This window comes from Lycium barbarum, chromosome 11, assembly GCF_019175385.1.
Source record: "Lycium barbarum isolate Lr01 chromosome 11, ASM1917538v2, whole genome shotgun sequence".
In the NCBI taxonomy this organism is placed as follows: domain Eukaryota; kingdom Viridiplantae; phylum Streptophyta; class Magnoliopsida; order Solanales; family Solanaceae; genus Lycium; species Lycium barbarum.
In genome coordinates, this window is record NC_083347.1 from 108,050,299 (window position 1) to 108,060,226 (window position 9,928).

General features: G+C 36.7%; 1 long non-coding RNA gene across 1 annotated transcript; it reads right to left on the reverse strand.

Annotated features, from left to right (window-relative positions):
* Positions 1-5,131: 5,131 nt before the first annotated feature.
* LOC132618509 (uncharacterized) lies at positions 5,132-7,628 on the reverse strand. The gene is made up of 2 exons (XR_009574152.1): positions 7,240-7,628; positions 5,132-5,360 (listed from the first exon to the last, which is right to left on the reverse strand). It is a non-coding gene; the product is annotated as an uncharacterized LOC132618509 (long non-coding RNA).
* Between the last annotated feature and the right edge of the window lie 2,300 nt (positions 7,629-9,928).

A 9,928-nucleotide genomic window follows, 5' to 3' on the forward strand; every position in this document is an offset into this window, starting at 1 on the left:
AAATGGGAGATGATAAATATGGACTTTATAACAGGTCTACCTCATTCAGTTAGGAGACGCGACCTGATTTGGGTGATACTGGACAGACTTACAAAGTCGGCACACTTCTTGCCTGTTAAGATGACAGATTCAGCACCGGACTATGCTAAGTTGTTATTCGAGAAATCATTCGACTTCATGGGACCCAACGTCCATCATTTCAGATCGTGGTGCCCAGTTCACAGCAAACTTCTGGAGATCATTTCAGAAAGTATTGGGTACCAATGTTAACCTCAGCACAACGTTTCATCCGCAGATCGATAATCAGACAGATACGCTATTCAGATCTCATGTTATAATATTCATGTCAGTTCAATACTCATTTATTCATGTCAGCTTAGTACTCAGATGTCAGTCTAGTACTCATATATTCATGCCAGTCCAGTATTCAGTCAGCTTAGTATTCAGTTAGTTCAGTAGACATTCAGTTCAGTATCTCAGCAATTCAGTAATCACATATTTATTCAGTTTAGTAGGCATATGTCCTTGATTTCAAAGGTAATTGGGATGATTACTTGCCTCTGATTGTGTCTACTTACAATAATATTTGCCATGCTAGGATTGGGGTGGCACGTACGAAGCTTTGTATGGGCGCAGATGTAGATCACTGATTGGTTGGTTCGAAGTGGGTGAAGCAGAGTTGTTAGGACCAAACTTGGTCGATCAGGGTATGGCGAAAGTCAAGTTAATTCAAGAGCGTTTGAGAACGGCTCAGAGTCGCCAAAAGTCTTACACAGATGTGAAGTGAAGGGACTTAAAATTTCAAGTTGATGATTGGGTGTTTCTTAAAGTTTTGCCTATGAAGGGAGTTATGAGGTTTGGTAAGAAGGGGAAGCTTAGTCCACGCTATATTGGACCATATAGAATCCAGCGAAAGATTGGTGAAGTGGCTTATGAGCTTGAGTTGCTGTAAGACTTGAGTGTTGTGCATCCAGTGTCTCAGGTGTCCATGTTGAGAAAGTGTGTGGAAGACCCGTCATTGGTTGTCCCGACTAATAGCATAACAGTCAATGATAGTTTGTCTTATGAAGAAGTTTCAGTGGAGATCCTTGATCGTCAGGTTCACAAGTTAAGAATGAAAGAAGTGGCCTCAGTGAAGGTCCTTTGGAGGAGTCAGAAATCATAAGAGGCTACGTGGGAAGCGGAAGAGGACATAAAGTCCAGATATCCCCATCTATTTGAAGAGCCAGCAGAAAATGTTAAAGGTAATTTATCTTCCCATTTAGATTTCACTCTATAGTTCCATGTTTCTAGTATTCAATTAGCTTAGTAGTCACCCAGTCAATCTCATTCAGCCAGTTTAATAGTTATTCAGTTCAGTAAGTTATTCAGTTTAGCAATCCCTTTCAGTTTATTAGCATTCAGGTGTTCATTACAGTAATGAACACGTCTTTCCATCAGCCTAGTTAACCATAACCCATCATTCGAGGATGAAAGATCCCAAGCGGGAGATATTGTAACACCCTGTATCTTAAAATAAATGTTAGACTCATACCGTTAGAGTTTCTGAGGAAATTTAAAGGTTTGAACGTTTTGCCAAAGTGGCTGAGGGGCCTACTTCGGGCAACCATAACACCATGATTCATTGGGAATTTGGAAAAGGTTCCTTTAATAAAAGTTGTATTATATAGAAATACCATTCCAAGAATATAAAGATTAGGCCAATCGGAGTCCAGATCAAGGAGATATGATCGTCTCAAAATGGCTAATAGAGGGGTGCTCAAATTCAATAGAATCAGCTAAGTTTTCGATAGGTCAACTTTCCATCTCGATTTAGTGAAAATATGTTAAGAATTTGAGAAAATTTAAAGCATGAAAGTTGTATCCCTTTGACATACCTTTCCAACGGTATATTATGGAGGCCAAACAGACATCTCTACAAAAAATTATGGCCATTTTACTGAGAGCAGTCAGGGCTCGCCAAAATCCTGGCAAGGCCAGGAAGGCAGACGAGGCAAGAAAGTCAGGCTCGCCAAAATCCCCACCTTTGGCCTAACTTTACTGGTTTGTGGCGCCCCCAGATGGCCTACCGCATCTAAATTCTTGCGAAACAAGGCCTGGGGATGAGCCAGGACTTGTATAAATACAACACTTAGCTTCTAAAAATTAGTTTTTCACATTCTTCAAGCCCTAGTACGATGTTTTCTCTCCCTACCATTAGAATACACCAAGGTAAGTCTATTCTAATCATTTCAAGTGAATTCTAATATATATTCATGAATATTAAATAAGAAATTATTGTTCTTAACCTAGGGTTTTCAAGAAAACCCATATTCAAGGTTTGAGACACAAGCTTTTGGGATTCTTCTCAAAGTTCAAACTTTTATTGTGGATTGTGAAGCAGTTAAGGAATGTGAGGCTAACTATCTATGTTAAGGAACATTTATAATTCTCTTTACGCCTCATTCTACATGGTTATCAGTAATTTGACTCAGAATACAGTTTAGCCCTAGTTTCTTGAATAGTTGTAAAACAGTTATCTTCTAGAGTTATAGTTTCATAATTTGTTCATGGTGATCATTTTGAATATCATGAACTCAGTACGTAAACATTATAGACTTGTGTATTGATATCACATGAGTCTCAGTCAGTGTATAATCAGTTATTTGCTTAAGTTCTATAATCAGAAACAGTTATCATGTTATGAGTTATAGTCAGTCTCAGTTTTGTAAATTGTTTAATGATGAACACCTGTATCTGTATTTTTGGTCCCTAGGACACAGTTTATGCACACGCATTGCTTGGGCTTGAAGCCACAGTTTTTGTGCACATTATTTGGGCCCTAGGCCACAGTTTATATTTACAGTCATACAGGTAATTCTTCATTCAGAACAGGGAGTACTTCAGATCCTTGCCTTCCTGTTTAGTTATGTTTCAGTTTCAGTACTTATATTTCTTCTTTCAGTTGCTTTACATACAAGTACAATTCAAATGTGTTGATGTCGCTTTTTTTTTGCTTCATACAGGCAACAATATACAGGTTGACGATCCAGCTAACTAGGACCACTCGTATCAGCTGATTGTTGAGCTTCAGTTCCTCCGGGGCGTTATCTTGCTTTCAGTCTGTCCAGTTTTAAACAATTATCTTTTTTCAGTATTCGTAGAGGCTTCATAGACATAGTTCAGTTAGTCAGATATTAGCAGTCTTTTATGCATTAGCCTTGTTGGCTATTTATTCAGATGTTTCAGACTTTAACCAGTATTTCCGCATTTAATATATTTTCAGTGAGGCTTTTAGTAGATAAGTATGTGTTAGTCTTATTTCCTTATTATTGCATGTTTTGTTATCACATGTTGATTCAATCAGCCTATGGGTTCGCTCGGTCACATGTAGTTAGGCACCGAGTTCCATGTTACGCCTAGGCCATGGTTCGGGGTGTGACATCAATACTCTTTCTACTAACAGGAAATGGACAACTAGTTTGTTTAGTACCAGGGAAGATAGTACATTTATCTACTACATCAGCTATATTTTCTACTGCAGTAGGAATTAATCTTTGTAATATAGAAGTGTAAAAATGTCCAAACCTCTTATTCAACAAACTGACATTTATTTTCTTATTTTCTGAAATATTATTAGGAACTAAAGCTGTTTTAGATGCATTTGATTGATTAAGTAGGTAAAGGCCCTCCTCATGTCTACCAATCTCCTTCACCTTCCCACTTGAGAGATCATGAAATATAAAAAAATAATGATAGAATAAGGTTGCACATTTTAGTTCTCTTGTTGATTTTGACACGGATAGAAGATTATACTTAAATTGAGGCAATAAGTATACATTTTCAAGAGTAGTTCTAGGTGAGATAGTGCTAGATCCTGTATGTGTAACTGATGCAAGGTCACTATTTGGTAAACACACCTTTTTTGGTACTATATTTTTGGTAATAGTTTGCTCATCTAATGGTTTTGACTTAGACACCATATGGTTTGTCGGACCTGTGTCTACAATCCACTCATCTTTGGTACCAGATATCAGACACATATTTTATATATTTGAACTTGTGCCCTTACTACTTTGTTTACTTAATTTGTCATCTAGTCTTGTTGTATTTGCATTTGCTGAGAAGGCACTGCTTTTGTTCAACATCTGCAAGATTTGACTGTATTGCTCTTGAGTGAACACACAAGCTCCAGGCTGCTAATTCATGTTTGATTGTTGTGACATGTTCCCCTTTTCCATCCTTTGATATAAGTCAGTTACATTAGCAGTAATGAGATTCTCTCCTCCTTGACTTGTAGTTGGATATGCAGCTTGATTTTGCATAGTCACATTTTCAACCATAGAAGTATTGTAGGCTGCAAAATCTCCATTTCCTGATCCTCCATTACTTACACCATAGCCTTGTCCAAACTTTCTTTTCTTGAAACTTGGAGGGTAACCAACCAGCTTGTAACAAGTTTCCTTAGTATGTCCTTTCATTTTGCAGAAGTCATACTACAGACTGTAACCTTTCTTGTATTTTTGAGTACCTGCAGTGTTCATCCCATTTCTAGCATATAGTGTTATAGGATCATAATGACCGAATGTCATAGTCCCAACTTGATTTGAGGAACCAGCCTTATGAAAACTAGAAGGCCCATCACCCAATAAACTAGATGCAACACTGCTGCTAACGTTTTGTCCTTCATTATTTATGATCATGGCACAGGCCTGATTCACTGAGGGTAATGGGGACATCAGCAAGATTTGATTCTAGCTTGCTGATATGTTTCATTTCCTATTAGAAATTGGTACAATTTTTGTCTTTGAAGATATATCAAGAAATCCCTGATTTCTCACAATTACATCAAGGAGATGGCACAAGAGATTCAAACTCATTCAAGAATGCTCTGAGTTTAGTAAAATAAGCAGACACAGAACTTGTTCCTTGGGTTAAAGTTGTAATTTCCCTATGTGGATTATAAGTTCTTGACCCATTAATCTTGTCAAACCTCTCTTTTAACTCTTCCCACATAGACCAAGCATTTGACACATACACAATCACTTAATGTCACGACCCGACCCACGGGCCGTGCGGGCACCTACCATATCACTAACCTACTAGGTGAACCCTTACCAAATAACCTAACATTTAACCAAACGACAACCCATCCTTGAAAAATTCAAAATATAAATTAAAAACTTCGTACAGACTTGTTTCAAAATACAATAAATTCAAAGGAAATTCCCGGGAGCTACTCTAGACAGGTACAAGAGCTCCTAAAATACAAAAAGACAAAATAAATGACATAGCCTTCACCAGGAGTGAGATAGGTGAAACTGGAGGAAAATGTTTGATAAATCCACACGGCGAAACTTCAGCCAAGACCTGCAACACATCTACACCCAGAAAGGGCGTAGCAAGAGTAGTATCAGTACACCACACGTACTGATAAGCATCATAGGTTGACTAATATTAGTTCACGCAATACAATATAAAGTCAATAAGATAAGCAGATAAGTCAATGAACCTCAGGATTCTAAATAAAGATCATTACAACATCGCCCCCTTACCTTTTTACTCTCGAAGCTCACTTCTTTTATTCATAACCTATAAGGTATTTCACTAAATCACGACCATTCCCTTCCTTCATCCAACCTAGTAACTCTCGCTTCCTCACTCATCGTATACTACAACTTTTACCCTCCTTGTTAATAGAGTTCACCGACTCACATTACTTACTATAATACAATGTATCTGGGAAAATAAATCACTGTTGGACATCCAACACTATGCTCATCTGATGTGACTCCCCCCTCTACACCCAGGCTCTCAACTATAAACATGAGATGGAATGAGCGATATTAACGACAATAGTACACACATATAAACATAAAATTATGAGACGTAATGCAAATGCTATACGGGGCCCAAACACACTGTACATGCATGCTATCTGATGTCATTTCTCAGTAGTCATGACCTGCAAGGGACCCATGGTGTCCATGTACCACTCGTTCCGGAATACTCCTCGGACCCGAGCACAAACCTCCGCTCCGGAACGAACCTCGGACGCTGATCCAAATCATATACATATATGTACTTCATCTACCTAACTCAACGGCCACAAGGCCAGATAACACAATGCCCATACTTAGCCTTGCCTGCTACCTATAATTCCACAAAAACCATGCAATGCAATGCACGAAACTACATAACAAATCAATCATAATTCCATCCCTTGATGGGCATGTTGCCAACCCAACTCAATATAATTCTTTTAATACAACCTCTTATTTTTCAAGGAAACAACCATGACAACATTCAACAAAATAGGATATATAGACGGAATTCACTCCCTTCTAGGGTTGCATAAAGTAAACACGAGATAACTCCTTAGCGACAACATCACTTTCTATTTAACTAATCATCATTACTATATCCATCATTCACACCATATTTTATTCACATTAACAAGTCCGTCCATCCAAACTCCGTGTCCGAAGACCTACGCATTCATTCACCCGTCAACTCTAAGTGTATATACGATTCGTTAATCAAAGTCTAACTAAAGTAAATCATAACCTACCTCTTTGACGAACAGCTATTTGATTCTCCATGAATTGCTCGTCCTTTTAGCCTTCGTCCGAATCCATGAGCGCTAATATTCGTCGGGAATGGTGGAAAAGAAATTAGACGGGTTTTTTTTCTTGGGGTCAATGGTTTTTCTTTCATATGGAACCCTAGGAGCAGTCCTTTAGAGTCTTTTGTTGGAAAAGGAGAGACAAATAGACTAAGTAGCCAAATTCGGGCTACTACCCTGCATGGACCGCTGCGGTGATCACTACGATGCTATAGCAGTACCACTATGGCGGTCCACTGACCGCTATAGCGGTCCGCTTATTTCTCAGGCCCGAAATTTCCAAATTCTTCCGAAATTGATTTTTCCCATTCTCAACTCTTACAACACATCATGGAGCTTATTATTTACAATCCTCGACCTAGATTGGGCATGGTTTCGCAAAATATTAAATAACGGCCGGACGAGTCATTACACTCAATGAAGTACTTGAAATAAAATTTACCAACCAAGAAAGCACAATTTCATTAACCATCTCCCATTGTTCCCAGAATCTTCTCTGAACTTTTTTTTTTCCAGGTCCCATCCACTAGACCAAACTTGTTTCTTCCTTACAAGGCTAATCTTATAGATTCATACCAAACTGAATAATTCTCAGACCCAACCAATTGAATAGAGATTAAAGAAATTTCACTTACATCAGAGGAACCCAAGAAGAGAGGATGATTTGGCCCAATTGTTTGAGTTGTTCGTGGAACTGGTTGAGCATTTGTGTTGTTCTCAGTTTGGGCAACAATTGAATTAGTTGCATTTGTTGGTATTGTGTCAGTGACTCCATTGACATTAGTAGAATCAGACGTACTTCCATTGATAGCCATAAGTAATTCTTTGCAATCCTGACTGTTCTTGAATCGAATAGACACAAATTATGAACTGTCATTTAGCGGAATTCAGACAGAAGTATTTTTCCCAGAAATGGCTCGGAACTGTTAAATCAAATATCCTAATGCTCTGATACCATGAAATGATTTAGAAACCCAAGATTGAGTTCTATACTTTACACTCAAGAAGTAGAAGATGAGAAAGAAATAAAGAAAGAAAGAGGAAGAAGAAGAAGAAGAAGAAGAAGAAGAAGAAGAAGAAGAAGAAGAAGAAGAAGAAGAAGAAGAAGAAGAAGAAGAAGAAGAAGAAGAAGAAGAAGAAGAAGAAGAGTAGTTATCAGAGAAGGAGAAAAGAATATTATTCAATGTGCTGAATTCTAATCATCAAGTTTACAATGATGGTGTGATATAAACATATATATACACGGATGAATTAAAGCTCAAATCACTAACCAACTGACTAACTCAATCAGTGAAGTAGTTCATAACTAACTATCTAACTAACTCCTAATCTCATTTAACTAATAAATGGACTGTACAATTACAAAATTGCCCTTTAGTCCTTAAACTCATTTTCTTCAACAAGGGCTTCTCTGAAAGTACTCTTTGTTGTCGGTGGAATAATCAAAGAGTTTATCTCTTGCCTTTTGCAGCAATGTTGTTGAAAATTAATAGATTAAAACAAGCCTGAGGCTTTAGTGTTGAGTCTGTGCTTTGGAAATTGTGTGTTTATTGCATTTAATCTTTCTAATTCTTCATTTTGTGGTGAGTCATTAATTTAATTATTAGTACACCGCTACACTTTCTTGCAGCAGAAAAGGATTCAAGGGCTATTTCTAGATTCAACTAATACGTTTTTCTATTATGCTTCTTGATTTTTCTGCTCATGAAAATTTAGAATGTTGGAGCACGAGCCATGACCCATCTAGTATCACTTTAAATTAATAGCAATCGAAATACAACTATTCGTTATACAATTGAAGAAGAGTAGTTATCAGAGAAAGAGAAAAGAATATTATTCAATGTGTTGATTTCTAATCATCAAGCTTACAATGATGATGTGATATACACATATATATACATGGATGAATTCAAACTCAAATCACTAACCAACTGACTAACTCAATCAGTGAAGTAGTTCATAACTAACTATCTACCTAACTCCTAATTTCATTTAACTAATAAATGGACTGTACAATTACAAAATTTCTCTTTAGTCCTTAAACTCATTTTTCTCAACAAGGGCTTCTCTGAAATTACTCTTTGTTGTCGGTGGAACAATCAAAGAGTTGATCTCTTGCCTTTTGCAGCAATGTTGTCAAAAATTAATAGATTAAAACAAGCCCGAGGCTTTAGTGTTGAGTCTATGATTTATAAATTGTGTGTTTATTGCATTTAATCTTTCTAATTCTTCATTTTGTGGTGAGTCATTAATTTAATTGTTAGTACACCGCTACACTTTCTTGCAGCAGAAAAGAATTCAAGGGCTATTTCTAGATTCAACTAATGCGTTTTTCTATTATGTTTCTTGGTTTTTCTAATCATGAAAATTTAGAATGTTGGAGCGCGGGCCATGACCCATCTAGTATCACTTTAAATTAATAGCAATCGACATACAACTATTCGTTATACAATTGAAGAAGAGTAGTTATCAGAGAAAGAGAAAATAATATTATTCAATGTGTTGAATTCTAATCACCAAGCTTCCAATAATGATGCGATATACACATATATATACACGGATGAATTCAAGCTCAAATCACTAACCAACTGACTAAGTCAATTAGTAAAGTAGTTCATAACTAACTATCTAACTAACTCTTCATTTAACTAATAAATGGACTGTACAATTACAAAATTTCTCTTTAGTCCTTAAACTCATTTCTTCAACAAGGGCTTTGTTGTCGATGGAACAATCAAAGAGTTGATCTCTTGCCTTTTGCAGCAATGTTGTTGAAAATTAATAGATTAAAACAACCTGAGGTTTTAGTGTTGAGTCTGTGCTTTAGAAATTGAGTGTTTATTTCATTTAATCTTTCTAACTCTTCATTTTTTGGTGAGTCATTAATTTAATTGTTAGTACACCGCTACACTTTCTTGCAGCAGAAAAGGATTCAAGGGCTATTTCTAGATTCAACTAATGCGTTTTTCTATTATGTTTCTTGGTTTTTCTAATCATGAAACTTTAGAATGTTGGACCACGGGCCATTACCCATCTAGTATCACTTTAAATTAATAGCAACCGACATACAACTATTCGTTATACATTATATTATATACTAGTTGGGATTAGCCCGGGCTCGCTGTTGTAAAGCTTCTTTTTCCTCTCTGAAGTTGCTTCGAACCGTTAGAACTAAAGCATCTATAAATGATCACAGCAATAACTATTTAGTGTTTTTGACTTTTTTTATTCTCCTTGTAGTATTTATATGATTAGCATGTCCATACTCTATGTGTTGGGAACTACTTTAAATAAAGTTCTAAATGGTTACATATTCTACGGTTA